Source organism: Haliotis cracherodii, unplaced genomic scaffold (assembly GCF_022045235.1).
Source record: "Haliotis cracherodii isolate W230 unplaced genomic scaffold, xgHalCrac1.p SCAF_10, whole genome shotgun sequence".
Lineage (NCBI taxonomy): Eukaryota > Metazoa > Mollusca > Gastropoda > Lepetellida > Haliotidae > Haliotis > Haliotis cracherodii.
In genome coordinates this window covers 10,433,267-10,444,054 of record NW_027266265.1, presented here as the reverse complement: position 1 = coordinate 10,444,054, position 10,788 = coordinate 10,433,267, and the positions used below count along the sequence as shown (strand labels likewise).

Here is a 10,788-nt window from a genome sequence, read left to right as displayed (position 1 = left end):
TCAAAGTCCTAACCAGAAGTACCAATTACTTCGCTTCAAACTGAGCTAGAACCATGGTTTAAAGGAGGGAGAAGGTGTTTTCTGAAACTGGATGTACTAATATTTTAAATGAGCTTTTCCGAAATTGGAAGTGACATGATTGAAAGTAGAATACTACAATAACCTTGTTATAAACATAGTTGGCATAAGAAGAAAGGATACCCACCTAGAAAAGTATTCAAACACAGCGAAAGGTCCAACAGGTGTGCGGGATCCAATTCCATTTAACAACGTTAAACCACCTTCTTGCACTCTAAATAATTAACAGTAGAATAATATATATAATATCTAACAGCGTATTCATCCAATAGTGGGTATAGACGATTGATTAACCGAATGATGTACGTGGTAGAAATAGCTTATTAAACGAAGTCCCAAATTCATATGGAGGTATTTCCATGGTATGTCGAGTATATTTTTCCAGTCCCGCTCCAGCATGGCAATTTGTGAGAAGCAAAAGCATCAATAAGTTTTCATGCAAATGTTATGACCCATACAACAATTCATAACATCACTTGTTTACGATACACCACATGGATAATGATCTAATGTGTAAGGCACTCTATGGCGTCAAATATTTTGCTTATTTCCCACTGTTGACAGTCCTATGATGAATGGGTTCCCTGGCTCCCAGGTATGTGCAGCTGTAGTTAAAACAATTTACTACATCATATCTGTACAATAGATAATTATTGGTAAATGTGTTTGTAATTCAATAGCTGTTCCATGAGACCAGCCGAAAACTAGGATATGAGGGAACATGAAGTATATATCCGCTTCCATTAGTCAGTGAACTATGGATTCAACTTTCTTCTTTGGGGATAATCACAGACCAAATATAAACACAACGCATGGGATGGTACTTTAACGTTTAAAGACAGGTTTCATGTCCTTGGAAAGTTCTGAAACCGTTTTCAATGTGAAAACCAACTTTTTAACCTACACGGGTATTCTTCACCCTGTTAAACAGTACTGTTGAAGTCAACGATTACCAAAGTTTGAAGTTACTCTACAAATCTTAATAAAATGGGATACTTAGGCATACTAATGTTCTAACGAAAACGATGTTGAACATATATTTTTGGAATTCAACAAAGTGAGCTCCATCGAAAAATTGAAACTTGGATATCTCAGAAAATACAAAGTTTGAAAAGCATATCCAAAGAAAATGTTCTGTTTAGTTCTTTATCGAAAAAAACCCCAGTCCTTTAAACATTATCATTATTTTGTCAAAACGAATCATTTCCAGTTTTAGAAATAATAACTATCCACCAACCAATTTTTACAGAATGAGGTTACTGAATTATTTAAGTTAACAAAATATACATCCATCATGTCTTGTAATAGATATTATTTCAATAAGCTTGGTCAAGCTGTCATATTGTATTTCCTTGAAAAAATTGTTATCCCAAACCGTGTAAATGCTATGTAATTGAAATGGAACAAGATAAATTGTTTCTCCGCCAACGTGTTTGTAACATGTGCCTTGACATAAATTAGCCAGTGCATAACAAACAATATGTTCTTGACGAGTTGAAATTATCTTCTTTGTGCGTCAGGAAACTGATGCTTTATCAATTAACAGTACCACCAGTGTCCATCACTGGCCTATATGTTAGTGATTAGAGATTAACGCTACTGTTTGCAGTATTCAAGTCATGTCATTATATACCAATGCACCAGAGTAACGAAAACGAATCTGGGTGTTATGAAGATCCAAAGCATGGACCACGATGCTATCTCTGCGAGCCATTTTTGACGAATGCGCATACAAACTGTTTATACCTTTATCAGGGAGAAGCCTCCCTTAACTCCAATCACACTGAACCTCCTAATACGTATATATTTCTTTGGTTTTCTCAGATGGATTTTCCTGGGAAAGAAGGGCGACGAGCAACTGAAGTGGTCCCGATTTCGAATTCAGGCGACAACAGCCATTCTAACAGCGATGAGGAGGAAGAAAGCCGGGGAACATGGGGATCTCAGATCGATTATCTGCTGTCTATTGTTGGCTATTCTGTTTGCCCTTCAAACCTGTTGCGTTTTCAATACCTCTGCATTGTAAGCGGTGGAGGTAACAAAAGAATTTTTATGATACGGTTTAAAGCGAATCATTAGAACATACGTGACTACAAAGTGAGAGGCCAAAGGACATGTACATGAGGCATATTACCCGTGAAGATCAGGAACCCATGCTTGCCGTAAAACGCGACTATGCTTGTCGTAAGAGGTGACTAACGGGATCGGGTGGTCAGGCTCGCTGACTTGATTGATGCATGTCATCGAATCCCAATTGCACTGATCGATGCTCATGATATCAGTCACTGGATTGTCTGTTCCAGACTCGATTATTTACAGACCGCCGTCATATAGCTGGAGTATTGCTGAGTGAGGCGTAAAACAAACAAACAAACAAACATGAGAGATGTGTCTGCCAGCAGGAAGAAGAGATGATGTTCGCCAAATTAGATTTCTTATATGTTAATTAAACGTGTTATACAATTATTTTTGCCACTGCTTTGTTGTGTCTAGGCGCATTCGTAATCCCCTACTTCGTGTGTCTGATGCTTTGCGGGCTCCCTGTGTTTTTCCTTGAGGCTGCCTTTGGTCAATTTTATGTGAAAAGCGCAGCACATGTATGGAGCGTATGTCCTTTAATGAAAGGTTTTTCCTTTATTTTTGACTGCATGATGCTCTGTTAGACAACGGAATAACAACTTTGGTGACATAGTGGTCTTCCAGTTAATTATGTTAGTAATGGTGATTATTTTTACATATAATAGGCATAAGATACTTATGTCCAGAAAATGAACATGCTTGTTTACCTGAACTAAAACGTACAAATCTGTCAAGGTCAAAGTCTTTGATTATTCAGCATGCTGTATTGTTTTTCTGTTTTGTTATCATCACTATTTGATAGTGATTCATAATTACATGCTCATGATACAGTCGGAATACTGTCGACTCTGCTTTTGGCAGATATATTTATTCGCTTTTATGTCGAGCTGTAGGTTTACAAACAGCAGGAGCCACTGATTGTCACACACTTTTGGGGAAATCAAATGTGTACCTTTTGTGATTGATTAAAAAAGTTAGAAATAAAAAAAAACAAACTTAATAGATAGAAAAATTAAACTCGCCTCGACATTTTCTGTCAACACATGTGGTATCGTACAATTAATATGATGTATTAGACATCACCTTCTCTGACCCGTAGACGCAGTATGGAGGAACCGTTGTCCGTAGTTGATGGGTCATGTAAATGGATAAAAATGGTTATTTTATGTCTTTTGATACAGTTTTTGTTTTGTACAAATATTTCATGGAATATATGACCCTGTAATGGTAAGATCAAGGAATTTTTATGTTCATGTCAGGTCTTGGAATCGGCATGCTGATTATATCTGGTGGTTCTACGGTGTACCTCACTGCCAACTGTGCTTGGATGACGTACTACACTGTCACATCCTGCAGCGCTGTCCTTCCCTGGGCAGACTGTGGTCACTCCTGGAATACCGATGACTGTGTTAGACGTGTTAAAGTGTTGACACAAAGGCCCACTGAACGTATGATATAAGCAATGTGTGGTAACAAAATACATTATTGAAATTATCATCATGTCAAGTCCTGTTACACTAGACCACCCCCGTGGCCTAGTGGTAGAGCATCCGCCTGGAGGGCGGATGGTTCGGGGTTCGATCCCCGACCGCGTCATACCAAAAGACGTTAAAAGATGGTACTTGTTGTTACCTTGTCTGGCGCTCGGCATTAAGGGGCTAAAACTGGTCGGCTCGGAGTCAGTATACTGTGTCTGAGTGGGGTATGCATGTTAAACTGCGGCATGGTATCTCAGTGAGCTAGCACTTTAAATCGGCATCAGTCCGGACTAGTACAAGCAGCCACACACACACACGTACATGCACGTCGCTATATAAGTGCAATAATCTTGGACGCGACGTTAAACCCCATTTCACCTCACCTCACCTGTTACACTATTAGCCATGACAAGAGATTGGAATATGTGTATGTTCTTACGTACATGAAACACTACATTGGAAAGTTTGGGAACGGTGTGCAGAATTATGGTCCTTTGGCGAGCGAGAATCCTATGATCGTTGGTGCAATTTCCAGGTTCGCTTTGATTACGATTCTTGGTTTGCCAGCACAATGCCCGTGCTCGCGGGTTTCAGCAAAGTGGTAAACATCATTGGGGGCTTTCCTTCCAGATTAAAGTGACACACTGTTATATAACTTACATACTATCCGTACCCGTGAAGATCCAGGTTAGACTTGGTCTTTAACAACCTACGCTTGTCGTAAGAGGCGACTATGCTTGCAAGAGGGATCGGGTGGTCAGGCTTGCTGACTTGGTTGACGTATGTCATCGTATCCGAATTGCGTGGATCGATGCTCATGATGTCAATCACTGGATTGTCTGGTCCAGCCTAGATATTTTTACAGACTGCCGTCATATAGCTGGAATAGAGTGCAGCGTTAAACAACAAACAAACAAACAACCCGCTCTCACACTCACTGGGAAGTGGGGATTGGTTTGAGCTGACGTGACCAGCACAAGCTTTTCATTTCTGAAAGTGACATTCTCTATTAATTCTATTAAAATATACCTTTCTTGTATTTGACTTATACCAGAATATAGTTTTACATGCATTAAAAGAAGTTTGTATTTAGAAATGTATCATCCATATTGATGATTAGATATTGCAAAACGTACTCAAAACTGTTTATTAGTGACACATGCTACTCGGTTTTCAACCCAGTGTTTGTTTCTCTTCCTTTCATATCCAGACAACAAGTCATTCCTCCTGCCATACAATGGCACCAGAGAGTTTGGTGAACGTGCATTGTTGAGAAACGACTCATTATCTCAGACGGCAGCAGAAGAATTCTGGTATTTTGTATATAGATATAGATGCATGCATTACATGCTATTTGGCCCGTGAAGATCCGTGTTAGAATAGGTCGTCATCAACCCATGCTTGCCGTAAAAGGCGACTAAAGGGATTGGGTGGTCAGGCTCGCTGACTTGGTTGATGCATGTCATCGATCCCAATGGCGTGGATCGATGCTCATGTTGTCAATCACTGGATTGACTGGTCCAGACTCGATTATTTACAGACTGCCGTCATATAGCTGGGATATTGCCGAGTGCGGCGTTAAACAACAAACAAACAGCATGCTGGTCGTTGCTGACAGAACTTTGATACTTTTTAAGTGGGTGTTATCTGTCAGTTTTAATAATTGCATGAACTGTGGTAGTTTCGTGGAATGTCTAGTGACTTGATCTGGTCATTGTGGTCGTTTATATATTCTCATTTATCAGGCCTTTGTTATTGAAACATGTGTGGGTGATTGCAATAACAGCCAGCGTCTCATATTTGAATCATTGAGGAATTAAAATACATTATGTATGCGGCATGGAAAAACTGATAAATGTTGCCAATTTACACGTGTTACTGTTTCTAATGGTTTCCTATGACACAACTTTGACCTGGACATTCATTTACCATTGTACAAATGTAAATTTGTCCCTCGGGCAATTATTAATGTATCCCTGTGCAAACTGTAGACAGTGCGAATGCCTGTTATGTTTTATGTAGAAACCTCTTGGCGTGTTCATATTTCCTGGGGGCACGGGTGGCCCTGTCGTCTAAGGCGCCGCGATTCGCTTTGCAGAGTTGCGTCCCTTGGGCACGCCAGAAATCTATGATTTCGGGTTCGAATCCCGGTTCGCCCCGATTATGTTTCTAGATTCATACAGAAAGATCTGAGACCATGTATCTCTGCAATAAATATGGATTGAAACTTATGAAGTTTGTATTTGTGGTCATAGGATACTGGAAGTTTAGCATTTAATAAGAAGTCAAAATGTGATTTTTCACTCATAAGGTCCCTTATCTCACGGTTGGTCACATTTGATGATTTCCCCATCCACTTGTTTGTCCCAAACAATGTTGATTCACTTTCTAGGCCCAGGGCTTGGTTTTGTGATTTACCCAGAAGCCTTGGCTCAGCTTCCGCTTCCTCAGCTGTGGAGTCTTAAGTTCTTCATTTTGCTTTTTGTCTTGTCACTGGATTCGCTGGTGAGAAAATCAATGACAGGAAGGTTGAAACAACAATATTTTATATTCATTATATCATAAAAAAACAACATCTAATATGCATACACAACGACATAAAACAAACACGAATATATAAGTGTGGGATGCTGCAGTATTTGTGTACATAAACCAGATGGGACGTTTATTTTTGTTTTTGGATGTTTCGGGATAAAGAGAATCAGAGCGCCAAGGAAATTCAGATTATAAAATCATTCATAAAGCGCTGTTTGTAAGACTATTTGGACGAGGACCACGATATGTGCTTGACGTTAACATTGAGCATGGCCATTTTAAGTGTACTGAATACGAACATGATCTGACGTCTGTGAAGTTATCTCTATGCAAAATGAAAGAATATCTGACAATGAACTATCGAAAAGTAAAGGTAATAAACATGATGTTTTATGTTTGATATCGTCCAATAGTTTGCAATGGTGGAAACTGTAATATCGGCCATCATGGATGAATACCCTTTTCTGCTGAAATGGAGAATGTCTGTCAATGCTGTGTTTTGTACCATACCCTTCCTGCTTGGGCTTATATTCATCACTGAGGTTTGGAACAAAACATTTGTTTTACTTTTTGTTGCACGGTACACTAATTTGCATTTATAAGATAAAAGATACATCATATGCATAACTTGAATAATCTTCTCACGTAAATAAGTCATGAAATTGTGTGTATAAATATTTGTTGCATGTAATATGCATGTACTCTAAAAATGTTCTTGAACAAGGTTTAACGTAATAATTTTTCAGGGCGGAATGTACGTTTTCCAACTGGTTGACTGGTACTTTGGGGCCATGTTCCTCATCTTTGCCGGTTTCTTAGAGTGCATAATTCTGGCATGGGTCTATGGTAAGACTCTGATGGATGTGGGTTTGGTCCAAAACACATAGATGATAGTTTGGCACAAAATGTACAACATGTGCGTCGACATGTGATGATGTTTAAAATATATATTTTAAAGTAACTGCATTTGGAAATGTGTCCCTGACCAAGTACTCAGATTTTTTGAAGACTCGTATCATGTTTGGTGGGTGAGTAGGTCAGTGGGTTGAGTGAGTGAGTTGGTTATACGCCGCACTCAACAACATTCCGGGGGCACGGGTGGCCCAGTCGTCTAAGGCGCCGCGATTCACTGTGCAGAGTTGCGTCGTTTGGGCACGCAAGATACCTATGATTGTTGGTTCGAATCCCGGTTCGCCCCGATTATGTTTCAAGGTTTGTCAGCACCAAACCCGTGCTCGTGGGTTTCACCGAGGTGGTAAACGTCTGAGACCTGCATCACTTTTAACACAACTCACTCACCCCCAACAACATTCCGGCTGTCATGTGGCCTGTAAGTAAGAGTCCAGCCATTCCAGTGATTCATATTATGAGCGGCGATCCACGCCAGTACGATGAAAGGTAATCATCCATGTCACCGAGCCTTACCACCCAATCTATTTAGTCGCCTTTTGGGCCCAGCAAAGCTGCTAGAGACCATTGCTCACCCGGATTCCCCACTGGTTAACAAGAGTGAGTAACTGGTGTGGGATTAACGCTGCTTTGAAGAATATTTCAGTTATACAGCAAAGTGTGAGCTTGAAATAAGAGGAAGTTTTAGACGTTTACCACACCCGCGAAACCCACAAACATGGTTATGGTGCTGACAAACCTAGATAGATAATCACCAGTACATAGATTCGAATCGACTGTAACAAGAGAATGAAAACAAACGTGGAATTCAGTAATGTGTTTAGTTTTGCACCAAATATATTCATTCAGCAATACCATCATGTAGGACTTGTGGCAAAATAACGAAGATTGACCATCATTTGATCTTTGCACCTTGACCAAATTATTAGAATCGGACAAGTTCATCACTGGATAGTTTCGTAGATACTTAATACAAATACTACTTGTAAGCATGGCGAGGACTTAAATGGCTATTCTAGTCTTTTGTTTGACCTAGTGTTCCTTACAAAAATGTGCAATCCTTGGCAAGTGTTTGGTATGTGTTTTCATTTCAGGAGTAAATCGTGTCAGTGCCGATATTGAACTGATGATAGGGAGACCGGCCCCATTTTTCTTCAGAATCACCTGGTGTTACATCACACCTGCTATGCTTTTGGTGAGGATCACTTACTAAATAATCACAAATAATATCTTCCAGTAGTATGGTTATGGACTGTTTCATGTTTTGAAGATTATTTCCTTATACGCCATTCTTATCGTTTCATGATACATTAATATCACGAAGATAATTTCCTGATACGTCTTTATTATCGTATCATGATATATTGTAAGCAGACTTTGTATCATGTATGAGGTATGGCGTGCTGCAGTAGCCTTCACTGGTAACAGGAAACAACATAAATGTATGTATTTAACACTATCAGAGACAAGACGGATTGAAATGATATTTCAGTTTGATTTGTTCAAAAGGACTGCCCTGAATTGTTTTAGCCTGGTTGCATAAAGTGATGGCCAAGCATTTGTCTGGATATTTTTTATATCTGTTCAATAATACAACCATTTTACGATGCTGCTGCTATATACGTGTAAGCAATTACAGAGGTTGGAGATAAGATTTCGAGAAAGTAATATTTCTCTTACGTGCCGATTCCCAAATTGTAACAATATGTTAAACCAGAAATATGTACGTAAAAGAACGTAGTTTGAAACCAACAAACAACAAACAAATAGTATACAATCAACACATGTATTACCAAATTAATTAGGTTTACAAATCAGGACAAATTACTGCACAAATTATCGCTGACTGATGGTTATAAACAATTGGAAAATAGAAGGTAGAAATTTAATTAGCACTGCTTGGTAATAAGCAATGGACAAATGGAAGTCAGCGGGGTTAATAAGCCTTGAAGGGAAGGGGGGGGGGGGGGGGGGGGGGACATAATGCGTCAGATAGATGGTGACAGAGTAATTAACCAATAAGTCCCAAGCTCAGGCAGATATGTTTCCTGGTCACGGTTCGTAGCTGACACTCCTGATGCCAATGGCTTTTTGTAGTTTCCTTTGACGCCAGTTGTTTTTCTGTGGTGGACAAGACTTTGGTAGCCTCCAACATGATGCTAGGGACTTGGTTCTTGATGATGTGTTCCACCATCTCCAGTTAAAAGAAGTCATCATCGCCACCCTCACCAAACGTGCCAAATCCATTTGTCATCCTGATGGCCCCAGCAGTGAACTGAACCAACTCAAGCAAACCTTCGCTCCCCTAACTGTTGGCGTCACTTGCTAATGTTTCCATCTTTGTTATCGTATCACTTTTGTCGTTTTTACATGTACATATATATGCTCTCTGCATCTTGACATTCATTCACCTGATGAAAGAGAAAGCATATACCCCGAAATGATAAAGACGTTGACATTCATAAAATCTCCCTATTAGGTGTATCACTACTAAATGCCTTTCAAAGGTTTAATATTTACTTTGTCGTTTCAGATAATATTCATCTCCACTCTGGCCCAGTACCAGCCTCCAACATATGGCACATATGTTTATCCCGACTACTCTGCTTCTATTGGATGGTGTCTGGCATCCATTCCATGCATTCCAGTGTTCCTAATGATGTTTATTGCTATCTAGTCGGAGGAAGGGACCATAATTCAGGTACTTCCATTTATGCACATTCTTAATTAAGATTTGATGTTTAACTTAGTATTCTTTGCAGTCATGTAAAGTTAATGACAGGAAATGATGTAAATTCATTTGGGGAAAAGGTTTCAGAAAATGTACTTGATTGCACAAAAGGGCGGGGTTAGATAATGTATGCCATCCTCGAACCTATCCACACTATGACATGGAACTACAGAATTCTTGACGACACCATGAAGAATATCCTAGTGTTTTGATTAAAAAATATTCCGCCTAGCAAGCATCTACATGACAGCTAATGTGGCTATCCTAGCGGCCTGTATTCAGTTGGGTGTGGTCAGGAAAGTAGTAGCAAAGGGTTATGAGCACACACTCAGTAAATGTATAAATTTTGACCTCCCGATAACCATTAAAAGATGGTTCAGTGACAAACTTGAGTTACTGTAATCATATCCTACTCAGGAATTCCCCCCAGAGGTGTTTATAGATGAGTCGTCACAAGTAGGAAATATAAACAGTTGAAAATTGCTGATATATTTTTTCAGCACAAAGTAAGTATTTAATATGACCCTAAAATTACCTTGATTGCAGCCTCGTGAGACTTATTTATTGAAATTTGTTTAGTGTTAATCTACTATGTTCACGGGAGTATCTTATGCTTGTACTTTACAGAGATTCAAGAAATCCCTGAAACCGAACAGTTCCTGGGGCCCTGCCAAATTGATGTTCCGGGAATCATACGTCAACCGACACAGAAACATGTCTGCTAGAGACAACTTAGTTTCAATGACATCTTGTTAACAGCAGTGTCCTGATTACGAATTTCGAGTGTACAACTTATAGTATATAATTTAACCTTTTGGTGAATTATGTATGAACTATTTTGCTTCTCTGAGTATGATAAATGTGCATTCCACAATGCATGTATGCGCATGTATGACTTGTTCCATTTAGGATAGGTGTTGAAAAATATTATCAAGACATATCAAGTCAGTCAAGTAATTTTAATTTTACAAACAACAA

The 10,788-nt window shown here is 39.3% G+C and overlaps 1 pseudogene; it reads left to right on the top strand.

Moving 5' to 3' along the window:
- Positions 1-2,603: 2,603 nt before the first annotated feature.
- LOC139448017 (sodium- and chloride-dependent glycine transporter 1-like) lies at positions 2,604-10,566 on the top strand (annotated as a pseudogene).
- Positions 10,567-10,788: the final 222 nt, after the last annotated feature.